The sequence below is a fragment of the Miniopterus schreibersii genome (assembly GCF_964146895.1).
Source record: "Miniopterus schreibersii genome assembly, chromosome: 13".
NCBI classification, from domain to species: Eukaryota; Metazoa; Chordata; class Mammalia; order Chiroptera; family Miniopteridae; genus Miniopterus; species Miniopterus schreibersii.
The window spans coordinates 57,776,155-57,789,013 of record NC_138113.1 but is presented as its reverse complement, the minus strand read 5'-3'; positions in this window follow the sequence as shown (position 1 = coordinate 57,789,013).

Genomic DNA, 12,859 nt, shown 5'->3' with positions numbered 1-12,859 from the left:
TGGTTTAGGATATTTTATGAAAGCCTCATGGTAACCACAGAAGGAAATCCTGTATTAATTACACAAAAGGACATGGTAAAGATGTCAAAGCCTACTGATACCAAACAATGAAAACACAGATAAAAAAGGCAGCAGAATAATCTCTTTGATACATTCATAAATTATTGTTGTATTCTACTCCTATATTTTTCTTAGTAAATAAAAACGCCTTGAAGAATATCTTTCTCCTAAAAGACATTTTTCATACTGACTCATTCATACTGACTTATTCACTCACTTCAGGTTTGAACAGGAAGTATCAGTTCTCAGTCTTACAAATATAAATATTCATTTATGTTGTTGCTACCATAGTCTTTACTATTTCAGCTCTCTCAGCTAAAGCCATAGAACTTATGATCTCCAACAAAATGTAAATTTTTTGTATTATTATTTGCCTGTTATTTGGCATTAGCTGCCTCCTGGGGATAGGAGGTTAGGAGGAACTGTAACTCAACTGAAAGCAACCTGTAATATCAACAGATGTAATGTTACATAGGATCCACAATAGTGATGAGCACTTTAAAATATGAATATGTGTGGCTTTTGAAGGATTATTATAATATTTGATGTTTAAACCATAGGGGGCGAGTATGTCAGAATGTTTTCAAATGGCTCTTTCTGTGTCTAGGGTATGGAACGTTTTGGTGGGTTATTTATTACATTAACTTAACTTTTGAAGGAGGCAGAGGAAGCAATCGTAAGAGTTGAAAAGAATACTGATGAACCAAACAAATTTTCATAGCCTTGGTTGGGAAGGATGGAGGAAACTGTGATGATAAATGGCAAAGTGGCATGACCTGGTGTGCCAATTTTTGGTATATGCACTGGAAGCACTAGAGAAAGTTTTCAAGTAACACAATTTTGAGGAACCCAAAGTAGAGATAAAATATTACATAACTCGTCCAGCTGGACGTGGCTCAGTGGTTGAGCATCAACCTATGATCTAGGAGATCGGGGTTCGATTCCCGGTCAGGGCACATGCCCTGGTTGTGGCTTCGATCCTCAGCAGGGGGCGTGCAGGAAGCAGCCGATCAATGACTCTCATCACTGATGTTTCTCTCTCTCTCTCCCTCTCTTTTCCTCTCTCTGAAATTAATAAAGACATATTTAAAAATATATATATTACATAAATCAATGTGAATAATGAAAAATTTACCAAAAAAAATGCTTTATGTATTCACATTTAATTTAGGGTTTTTTAAAATTAATTTTATCACTTGTGTTATTGTGCCTTTTTAAAGGGCTATGTCACAGATACTTTGAAAAATATAATGAGTTTTCCTCTAATAAGGTCATTTATCTCATTTCAAATACTTTTTCATATTTTGATTTTCATCTTTTCCCTATTCATGAAAATTCCAGTCATATGTCTAAAATTCAGTTATGTTAATGTTGAAATCAGACAGGGCACCTGTCAAGATGGGCAATGTTGAAGGGATTAGAACTATGTAGTGGTAAGTAGTTGCATTGCATTTTCACTGCTACAAAAGCAAATTATTTTGTACTAAAAGTATAGTTAATTAATTTTCATAAAATATATCAAATAACAGGAAGGAAAGGCAAACATCTAGGTCTATAAATTCCGGCAAATCTTTTTTGAGAGATTTTTTGTGTGACTGTCTCAGCCGTGTACAAGCCCTCTAGGCCCTCCAGCACTCGCTTGCTAATTACTTTTGCTGGTCAGACTTCAGAGCCTCTGACACTTGGTGTGATCAGGTATTTTAATTTTCACCATTCAGATATGTGTTTAATGGTATTTTATTTTGGTTTCAATGCGGCTTCAATGTTGAGCATTTTTCATGTGTTCATTTCACATCTACAAATCATTTTTTGGTAAAGTATCAAATATTGCATTTTTAAATTGAGTTGTATGTTTTATTTTTATGTGTTTAGAGAGTTTTGTAGATATTTGGTATATGAGTCTTTCATCAGATATATGAGGTGCAAATAGTTTCCTCTGGTCTGGGGCTTCATTTACATTGAATAAAAAGCCTTTGAAGAGATAACATTTTTAATTTTGGTGAAGACTATAGTAAATTTCTGTTGAATGGCCCTGCTTTAGAAAATAATTTACCAAAGAATGAGAATCTCATGTGTATGCATGTTTCTGAGTAATAATAATAAAACTTTCTTTGTTCTAATTTCCTTGTCTGTAAACAAAATCATGTTTTGCATAAGTCTATATCAGTGAGCACACAGAAACGCTTCCTAATAGTCATACCTAGGGAAAATAAAGGAAAGAAATGGAGAATAGAAGGGAAGGAAAGAGAAAGAACGGAAAAGAAGCCACTGTTTTAGAAGAACTTCTTGCACATTAGGTGCCAGTTTACTTCCTTGAAGTCCCACAAGGACCTTGTGATGCAGGTGCAATTATTCCCACCATCCAGTTGTAAAAGCCCTAAGTTGTTAAATAGCTCATCTCAGGTCGCCGTGGTGCTAAATTAAACCCTGGAGGTGGAAAGTCAAACTTAATTTTCTGACACTAAGACTATATTTTTTAGACATCAATATCCTGCTATTTAGGACACTGTCAAGTAACTAACACAACCCTGAGAATAGAAATGAGGCACTGGATGTGAGACCTTTATCTACTCAACTGCACTACACAGGTTAAGGAGCTAAAAGTTTTTTGAAATAAATTTTTAAAATCTCTTTCTAAAGCATCTTGATTTGCTATCTTTTACAAAGGATTTGTATCAAGTCATTCTTATCAAATGTAAACGTTTTGTCAACTCTAATTTTATACATAATTTAAATAAAAGCATTACACTTTAAAATTAATACTTAGAAAATGTGCTTTTTTGTTCAATTTATTGGGATGACATTGATTAACAAGATCGCATAAGTTTCAAGTGTAGGTTTCTATGATACATGATCTGTCTATCGCATTGTGTGCCCACCACCCAAAGCCAGATCATCTTCTGCGAAACCATCTATTTGGTTCCCTTTACCCTTTACTGCTCCCCAGCCCCCTTTCCTCATTGTCTGTGTCGATGAGTTTCAGTTTGATATCCCACATGTGAGTGAAATTATATGGCTCTTAGCTTTTTCTGACTGACTTATTTCACTTAGCACAATATTCTCAAGGTCCATTCCTATTGTTGCAAATGGCAGTATTTCATCCTTTCTGATGGCTGAGTAGTATTCCACCCTGTACATGTCCCACATCTTCTTTATCCAGTCCTCTATCAAAGGACACTTTGGCTGGGTTATGTCTTGTGAATAATACTGCAGTGAACATAGGGGTGCGTATATCTTTGTGAATACATGTTTTCAAGTTTTTCAGGTATACACCCAGAGAGGGATTGCTGGGGCATACGGTAGCTCTATTCTTAACGATTTGAGGAACTACCACACTGTTTCCCATGGTGGCTATACCAGTTTATATCCCACCAGCAGTGAATGAGGGTTCCCTTTTCTCCACAACACTTGATATTACCTGCCTTATGGATAACAGCCGTTCTAACCGGTGTGGGCGTGGGGTGGTATTTCATTGTAGTTTTAATTTGCATTTCCCTAATAGCTAGTGAAGCTGAACACCTTTTCATATATGCGTTGACCATTTTTACATCTTCTTGAGAGAGGTGTCCCTTTAAGTCCCCTGCCCATATTTTAATTGGGTTGTTTGTTTTGTGTTGAATTGTATGAGTTCTTAATATATTTTGCATATTAACCCCTTGTCAGAGCTGGTTTTTTGCAAATATTATCTCCCATTTGGTTGGCTGCCTCTTTGTTCTGTGGTTGGTATCTTTTGCTGTGCAGAAGCTTTTTAGTTTGATATAGTCCCATTCATTTATGTTTGCCTTTACTTCCCTTGCCTTTGGGGTCAAGTTCATAAAATATTCTCTAAGACCAAGGTTCATAAGTTTAGCACCATTTGATGCTTTCTTCTATGTAACTTATTGTGTCAGATCTTCTATTTATGTCTTTCATCAATTTTGAATTAATTTTTGTCCATGGAGACAAACTAATCTACTTTCATTCTTTTGCATGTGGCCTTCCAATTTTCCTAGCACAATTTATCAAAAAGGCTTTATTTTCTCCACTGTGTGTTTCTGGCTCCTTTGTCAAAAATTAGTTACCCATATGCATTTGGTTTTATTTCTGGGCTCTCAATTTTGTTCCATTGGTCTCTGTCTGTTTTTCTGCCAATACTATGCTATTTTAATTGTTGTAGCTCTGTAGTATAATTTGAAGTCAGGTAGTGTGATACTTCCAGCTTTGATTTTTTATTTTCCCTCAGGATTGCTTTGATGATTCTGGGTCTTTTGTGGTTCCATACAGATCTGATGATTTGTTTTTCTATTTCTTTAAAAAGTGACATTGGGCCCTGGTCAGATAACTTAGTTGGTTAGAGCTTCATGCTGATACACCAAGGTTGAGGATTTGATCTCTGGTCGGGGCCCATACAAGAATCAACCAATGAATGCATGAACAAGTGGAGCAACAAGTCAGTCTCTCTCTATATATAATGATGACACTGGGGATTTTATGGGAATTCCACTAAAGGTAAATATTGCTTTGGGTAATATGACCATTTCAATTAGTTTGATTCTTCTAATCCATGAACACAGAATATCTTTTCATTTCATTTTGTCTTTATTAATCTCTTTTAATAATGCTTCATAGTTTTCAGTATATAGGTTCTTCACATCTTTTTTAAGTTTATACTTACATATTCTGTTGCAATTGCAAATGGAATTATTTTTTCCATTTATTTTTCTGAAGTTTCATTGTTAGTATATAGAAAAGCAGTAAATTTTTGAACATTAATTTTGTATTCTGCAACTTTATCTGTTTATTGTTTCTAGTAGTTTTTTGGTGGAGTCTTTAGGAGTTTCTATGTACAGAAGCATGTCATCTGCAAAAAGTGACAGTTTTACTTCTTCCTTCCCAATTTGAGTGCCTTTTATTTCTTTCTCTTGCCTGATTACTCTAGCTAGGACTTCAAGTACTATGGTGAGTAAGGGTGGTGAGACTGGGCATCCTTGTCTTGTTCCTGATTTTAGAGGAAAAGCTTTCAGTTTTTCACCATTGAATATGATATTGACCATTTTATCTTTTGTTAAAATGTTCTGTGTTCCCTGGATAAGAAGGTATATCTGATGTTCTGGGACAAAAGGCTCTATAAATATCAACTATGTCCATTTGGTGTAATGTGTCATTTAAGGCCCATATTTCTTTATTGATTTTCTGTCTGACTGATCTATCGAGAGCTGTCAATGGAGTATTTAGGTCTCCAACTATGATTGTGTTTTGATCTGTTTCTTCCTTTAGTTCTGTGAGTAGTTTCTTTATATATCTTGGTGCTCATTGAACGGATGCATATATATTAAGAAGCGTTTTGTGTTATTGATGTAGTATCCCCTTTATCATTATAAAGTGTCCATCTTTGTCTCTTGTTACCTTTGCTATCTTGAAATCTATTTTGTCAGATATAAATATGGCTACACCTGCATATATGGATGTAGTTTACTGGGAAAATCACTTTCCACCCTTTTACTTTAAGTCTAACTTTGTCTTTGTATATTAGATGTGTCTCCTAAAGGCAGCATATGGTTGTTTTGTTTTTTTAATCCAATCTGCTGCTCTGTGCCTCTTTATTGATGAGTTCAGTCCATTTACATTTAAGGTAATTACTTATGTATGATGACTTCCGATAGCCATTTTATCTTTTGCTTTCTGTGCCTCCACCGGTTCTTTTCCTTTATGTTTCTGTCTATTGTTTTTATTTGGTGGTGTTCCATACTTCTTTCCTCTGTTTCCTCTTTTTTTAAGCTATGTGTCTCATTTTTGGGTTTTGTTGTGTGTGGTTAGCATTAGGTTTATGAAAGAAAGTTTCTTATACACAGCAGTCCTTTTTCTTTCTAATGTGATTTCCATTCTCCTTTGCAAATGCAGACCTTCACTCCCTCCCTTTTTATATTTTTGTTGTCACGAGTTATCCCCATTTATTCTGTAAGTTTGTTGGTGATCTTTTGTTCTTTATTTCAAGTAGATAACCCCCTTGAGCATTCCCTGGAATTGAGATCTTCTGGTGACAAATTCCCTCAGCTCTGTTTGTCTGGAAAAGTCTTTATTTCTCCTTCACATCTAAAAGATACCTTTTTTGGCTGGTAATTTCTCTCTTTCAGTAGTTTGAACATTTGGTTTTACTCTCTTCAAGCTTATAGTATTTCTGCTGAGAAGTTCCAATGGCAACCTAATGGGATTTCCTTTAAATGTTACTTCTTTTCCCTGGCTATGTTGAGAATCCTTTCTTTGTCATTAATTTTTGATAGTTTTAAGATAATGTGCCTTGGAGAAGGTTTCTTTTCAATTGAGGTAATTAGGTGTTCTCTTTCTTCTGGTATTCAAGAACCTAGCTCTTTCCATAGGTTTGGGGATCTTTCAGCAGCTAATTGCTTGACTAGGCTCTCTACTCCATTCTCCCTCTCTTCTTCTTCTGGTATACCTATTATTCTTATATTGCTCTTTCTGATGGAGTCAGATAGTTCTTGTAGAATTCTTGCTTTTTTTTTTATGCTCAAGTCTCTCTCTTCTTCCCTCTGGATCACTTCTAGATTTTTGTCTTCAATGTCACTAATTCTTTCCTCCATCTGGTCAGTTCTATCTTTTTATGCTCATTAGTTTATTCTTAGTTTCTTATATTGTGTTCTTCATCTCCAGAATATCTGTTTGGTTATTTAAAAAGTGTCAATATTTTTGGTAAAGTACTTATTTTGTTTGTTTGATTTGTTTTCTAAACTCATTAAACTGCCTGACTGTACTTTCTTGCATTTTGTTGATACTTTTTCAAAAATGTAATCTTGAATTCTCTGTACTCTATGTCACATATTTCCATATATTTAAGTTTATTTTTCTGGAGATATTTAAAAAAAAAAAATTCTTTCTGCGCTGGCTCACTACCTTGGTTATTCATGATATTTGATGGATTTCTTCTCTGTATAGGCATCTATGTATGAGTGACATTTCAGCAGATTGATACAAAGAGGTCTATCTATTTTTTCTTTCTATTATTTTCCAGTAGATGGCACTGAATCATAAGGTTTTTTTTAATTTCTTTTGCACTTTTTTGCCTTTTCAAATCTCTGCAGGATGATGTTCCCTGGTAGGTGCATGCCTCTCCTGTGATCAGATTGCCACGATCCCTGAAGACCAACTCTGAAGAGGAATCTGGTGGGTGATGAGCCTCAAATTTGTGAGATCCCCAGTGCTGTACCCTGCAGCCAGATGCTGCCTTCAGTGTAGCCACAATGTGTGGGGTAGGGTGGGCTGGGGGAACCCAGGAGCCTTTTGTGTTGCTTTGTTCTCCCAGAAATGGTAACCTCAGAATTCTATGGGGTTGTCCCTACACCCCAACTCCACAACCTGTCACAAAGTACACCCTTCTCTCAGGGAAGAAAGTGATTCTATAGTACTAGTTCTCAGATTTGCAGATTATGTGCTCTGCACCCCAAAACTAAGGGCAAAGGGAGGTGAATTCTGAGAGGTTACAGAGCAATCAGGTTCCATGGCTTTGTTTCTCTGTCTGGAATGCCAACTGCCTAACAACCATGGCCACACTTTGGTGCAGCGTCCTTGCCCAGGTCTCTGGGCTCAGCCACAGCTTGTACTGCTCACTCCTGTAAGAATGCTCATCATATTTCTTTGCTCCTCCCAGCTGAAGGGAGTGCCAGCCACAGCCCAATTCCTCTCCTCTTTGGGCTGAGCCCTGCCATAAGCTCCTGACTACAGTGCTGCATCCCTGGCTCATCCCAGCTTTTCCCCCTTCTCACCTTCCCAGTTTGCTTCCCCTTGCCTACCATTAGATGTTTCAATAGGAGGATCAGGTGTGTTTGTGCTTTAAGCAGGGAATCCCTTGTTGAGTTATAGCTCTTCAAATTGTTGAAACTTCAGTGGGGGAGACAAAGGGGATCTCTCACATCACCATTCCTCTCACATCACTCCAGAAAATGTACATTTTTGTTCACTTATATAAAGCCAAAATTTAAAATTAAATGAAATACACTGTCCATGTTCACCTGCATAATTTAAGCAAAAGAGCCATCTAAATCAATACATTTTTAGGTGACTTAATAGGTGCAGCAATATAACTTAAGAACACATCTGAAACTAGTGTTTTAAATTTGCCCACATCAGACCCATCTTCATGTTTTCACTAAGCACACCAAATATTTAACCTGTAATATATGTTAATTTTAACCTATAATATAAACTAATCACTAAAGATGGATTTTTAAAATATTTATATCTTGGATATGATTCTTATTCAGAAACATACATAGATTCTAAAGATCTAAAGAAAATAGGTTTCTTACATGCTCGCCTTCCAGTTCCACCTTTGTGTGGATAACACTTTCATTCTCTCCAGCTTAAGTATTTTATGGGTATCAGCTACAAAAATGCTTCTGTCCTTGTCACCCTCCATTGGGTAACATGAAAAAGGTGGGAAGGGTGTATATCTGATGATCAGAGACCACAACTGTTCCTCCAGACTTCTGGAATAATAATAAATTATTATATGTGTACAGATTATATTAGTTAATTCTGATACATTTATAGATGACAGAAAATTAACTCATAAGTGATTTAGCAAAACATTAAATACAACATAGTGGCAACTTCATAATAATGACTTGTTTTTACATGCACATTTAAAACAGGGGTAAGATATTGCTGCTTAGATTACCAATTTCCATAAAAACAGTAAGCAGGCCTCCAGCAATATGCATACGTGTTTATGAATCTTTTTATATGCATTGAAATTTTACTGTGTAAATATGAAACTAAGAATTCTGGTATCTTATCAGAGTATTATTTATTTAAACATGATAAAAGGTCTGCCATGAAAGATGTAGTTGTTTGGGTTGTTAATTTTCATTCAGCTTCATTTCTCCATAAAAAAAAGCAATTAAAGACACCTATTATCTGCTATTTTGAAATACCCCAGACAGAGCCTAAACCTCTGTTGATCTTTCCCACAGCTCCCTGGTTTCGCAAGTTGTTTGCAAGTACAAAACTGTTTCATCACTCCTCCTTTTCAGTTTCTGAGCTAATGAAATGATTTACCTGCAGACGCTTGAAGGACAGGCAGGGTAAGTGGATGTGTTAGAGAAACACACTTTACAAACTAGTCTCATGAGCTGAACTCCTCTGATATTTTTATGTCATATCAGAAAGACACTCAATTTTTACCAATGCTTTTATATAATAAAGAGCTTGTGGTATACTTCAAGCGCATGCTAAACTGCTAAACTCAAAGTTTTTAAGCCTCACAACTACCCCTAGTCATTTTCACTAATTGTTTCAAAAAAAAAATTTTGTTTTCAAAATATCTGGTAACAATTGAGACTGAAAAATTTTTACTTGATTTGTTAATTTGTAAAGCTATTGAATCATATGATTTTGTACCTTACCTATCATGAGTTAGATAAAAATACAGATATTGTTTTTTGAAATTATTACTGCATCCTAGAGGTCTTGCTTAGATAAAATTACATACATATTCTAGCATTAATATATGTACAAAGTGTTAAGAAAAGATAAATTTTTAAAAGAAAGCCACTAAGTAATAAATGCAGTAAATATATTAAGGTGATCAACACTCTCTTCTCAAGGGCTGCTATGAATATAGATTCCCAAGCACCACTCCTGTGTTACAAAATCAGAATTACCTGTGGGAGGCCTGAGAAACTGTACTTTACTATGTTTCTCCATGTAATTTTGACGCTCACTTATATTTAGTAAAAATTGAAACTGTGAATGACTTTTGAAAGAAAAATATAATTTACTCTTTGGTTTTATTTAAATAAAAGTAAAAAAGATAATTTTGTAAGGAGATTATGCTATGCTATTTCCCTATAAATACATGCTTTCATGAATTCCTGCTTTCAAAATATTGAGAACAAGAGAAAATGAAACAAGTTTTAAGTACAATATTTGACAAATTAAAAACATCAGTGTCTTGGATATCCAAAATTTCAATTTATATTCTAAATATTTAATGCCCAAGGAAAAACATTTAGAGCTGTCTCAAATTATTTAAAAGTTATTATAAATATATAAAATATTAGAAACAAAAATGAATATAATGTGAAGATAAAAGAGAGACATTAAAAAAATCCTAAACTTAGAGAAAAGAACATAATACCTAAAATAAAAAATTTCATTAAGTGGTGCTAAGAGCAAATTAGACATACTAAGAAGGAAAATGTCAGTAAAGATAAAGACAGAAATATATGCACTTGGAAACAGGAAGCAGAGAAAGAGCAAAAGATGAAAGAAAAAGATAAATTAAGCCTTAATTATCTATGAAATATTATTAATATTTCTAATATCAGTGCGTATTTACAAAGAGTAGAGGCAGGAAAAGATTGGAAGAAATAATAGCCAAAAGTACTCCCAAATTAATACAAACTAAAACCAACAGTCACAAGCAATTTAATGAAGTCAAAACATGATAAATACCTGTACATGCATGACTGTATGTGTGTCTACATGCACACAAACACGTACCCATCAAGGCGCGTAAATAGCAAATTTCTGAAAAGCGGTGATGGAGAAAAAATCATAAAAGCGATCAGCAGTGAGTGAGAAATGGAGTGGAGGGGCAGGGCACAGTGCATTCAGAACAAAAAGAATTAATAAATAAGGCCAGTTGGATGGTATGAGAACAGAAGCCTGCGTAATGACATCGGTAATATGCCAAGAGGATTTGAACCTACAGTTTTATATCAATTGAGTTTTTTGTCGGTAAAGAAAATGAGGAATGGCCAACAGGCAGCTTTAAGCTCTCACTTTCCCGGAACCAGCTTTTACAGAACCCTGGGAACAGCTGCAAGTTTGCAACCGAGAACATAAAGAAGGCGACTTCAGAATGGGGGCGGCCTTGCGTGTTTACTTGCAGGTGGCCACAGGATGAGGACAGGGGTGGGCGGGTTCCCACAGCGGGCCCTGTTTCCTTGCTCTGGAGGAAGCAGGTCTGAGCTGTTTGTAAGTTAGTGTGTGTGTCTTTGCTGAACTGCCTGGGAGCTGCTTAAAAGCCTCACATGAGGTGTGCTCTGTTCTTACTCCCTCGGAACCCAGGGTCCCAGCAGCGCCACACTGACGCTAAACCCACAACCTGAAGGTGCCTGGGGCAAAAGATGACAGTCGGACATGGGATGGACTGCCTCAGACCTGGGAACGAAAGCTGGGAGAAGCGGTTTTTGTTTGGTTGGTTGTTGTTTTGAACGTGCAAACACCCCCCATACATGAGAAATTTTAAAAGTTATGAACATGCCCAAGATAAGACTATGTTCAGAAAAAAAACTGAGACGATCTTAAGCTCTCACCTGAGGCTCGGGGGCAGCCCAGCAACATGCCTGAGCACAGGGTCAACCAGCAAAGGCTAGGAAACGTGTTTTCATTTTACTGTTTGTTTTTGGTTTTGTTCCTTCTTTAAGCACCTTGAAATCAAATAAATCTCTGTCAAAACACAAATGCACAAAGACTTTAGTGATGACACATAGCAAGAAATAAAACCTTTGCAAAATTATTTGGGAAATTCACTAAACAGACTACTCCAGCCTTCAACAACAACAAAAAACTTTCCTAAATATCAAACCCTGGGAAAGCAGGAGGTGATGTCTAGAGTTACCGCAATGTAATATTTAAATATCTAATTTTCAAGAAAAAAATCACAAAGCATACAAAGAAACAGGAAAGTATGGTCCATCGAAAGAACAAAATAAATTGAGAGAAACGATCCCTGAGGAATCCTAAATACTGTATTTAGTCAAATCGACAGATGTGAAACTTGGGGATACAAAGGGCCAACTGTATATTTATTGAAATGAAATTTGCATTTAAGTAAATCCATGCAGCTCAAACCTGTGTTGTACAAGAGCCAACTGTACACACAAAGGCACAGTGACAACCAATGACAGATCTGGAAGGAGAAATAGAGTTCTATGATAAGATTTGGAGACTTCAACATACCACTTTCAATGATGATGGAACATATAGAAAGAAGATCGATAAGAACAGGGCGTACTTGCAAAACACTATCACACAAATCTGAGAGACCCATAGAACTCTCAGAATAGAACACAGTTTTCTCAAGAGTACATGGGATGTTCTCCAGAGTAGAGCATATTTTAGCCCATAATACATTTTAAAAGACTGAAATCATGCAATGTATATAAAAATTAATAACAAAAGCAAAACAGGGAAATTAAAAAATATATTGAAATTAACAGCATACTCTTAAAACAAATATATCAAAGCAGGAACCACAAGGAAAATTAGAGGACTTTTTGAGACGAACTAAAAAGCACAACATACCAGAACTGAGGTTCAATGAAGGCACTGGAAAGGTAAATTTATACACGTAAATTCTTACATAAAAAAAGATCCAACTCAAATCAAAAGTCTAATTTTATATCCTAAGGAACTAAAAAAAGAAGAGCAAACTAATCCCACAGCTAGCTCAAAGAAAGAAATACTAAAGGTTTGACTTCAGGTAATTAAAATAGAAAATAGAAAAACAATAAAAATCAATGAGACCAATAATTGAGTGCTTTTAAAGATCAACAGAACTGACTGACTTTTAGTTACACTGGCAAAGAGAATCAGAGAGAAGACACAATTAAAATCAGAAATGAAAGTGAGGTTATTGCTACCACCTATAAAGAAATATAATATCATGGATAATTATACACCAAGACATTAGGTAACCTAGATGAAATAGACAAGGTACTACAAACAGAAAAATGACCAAAACTGTCTTAAGAAAGAACAGAAAATCTGAACAGGTCCATAAAAAGTAAAAGGATTG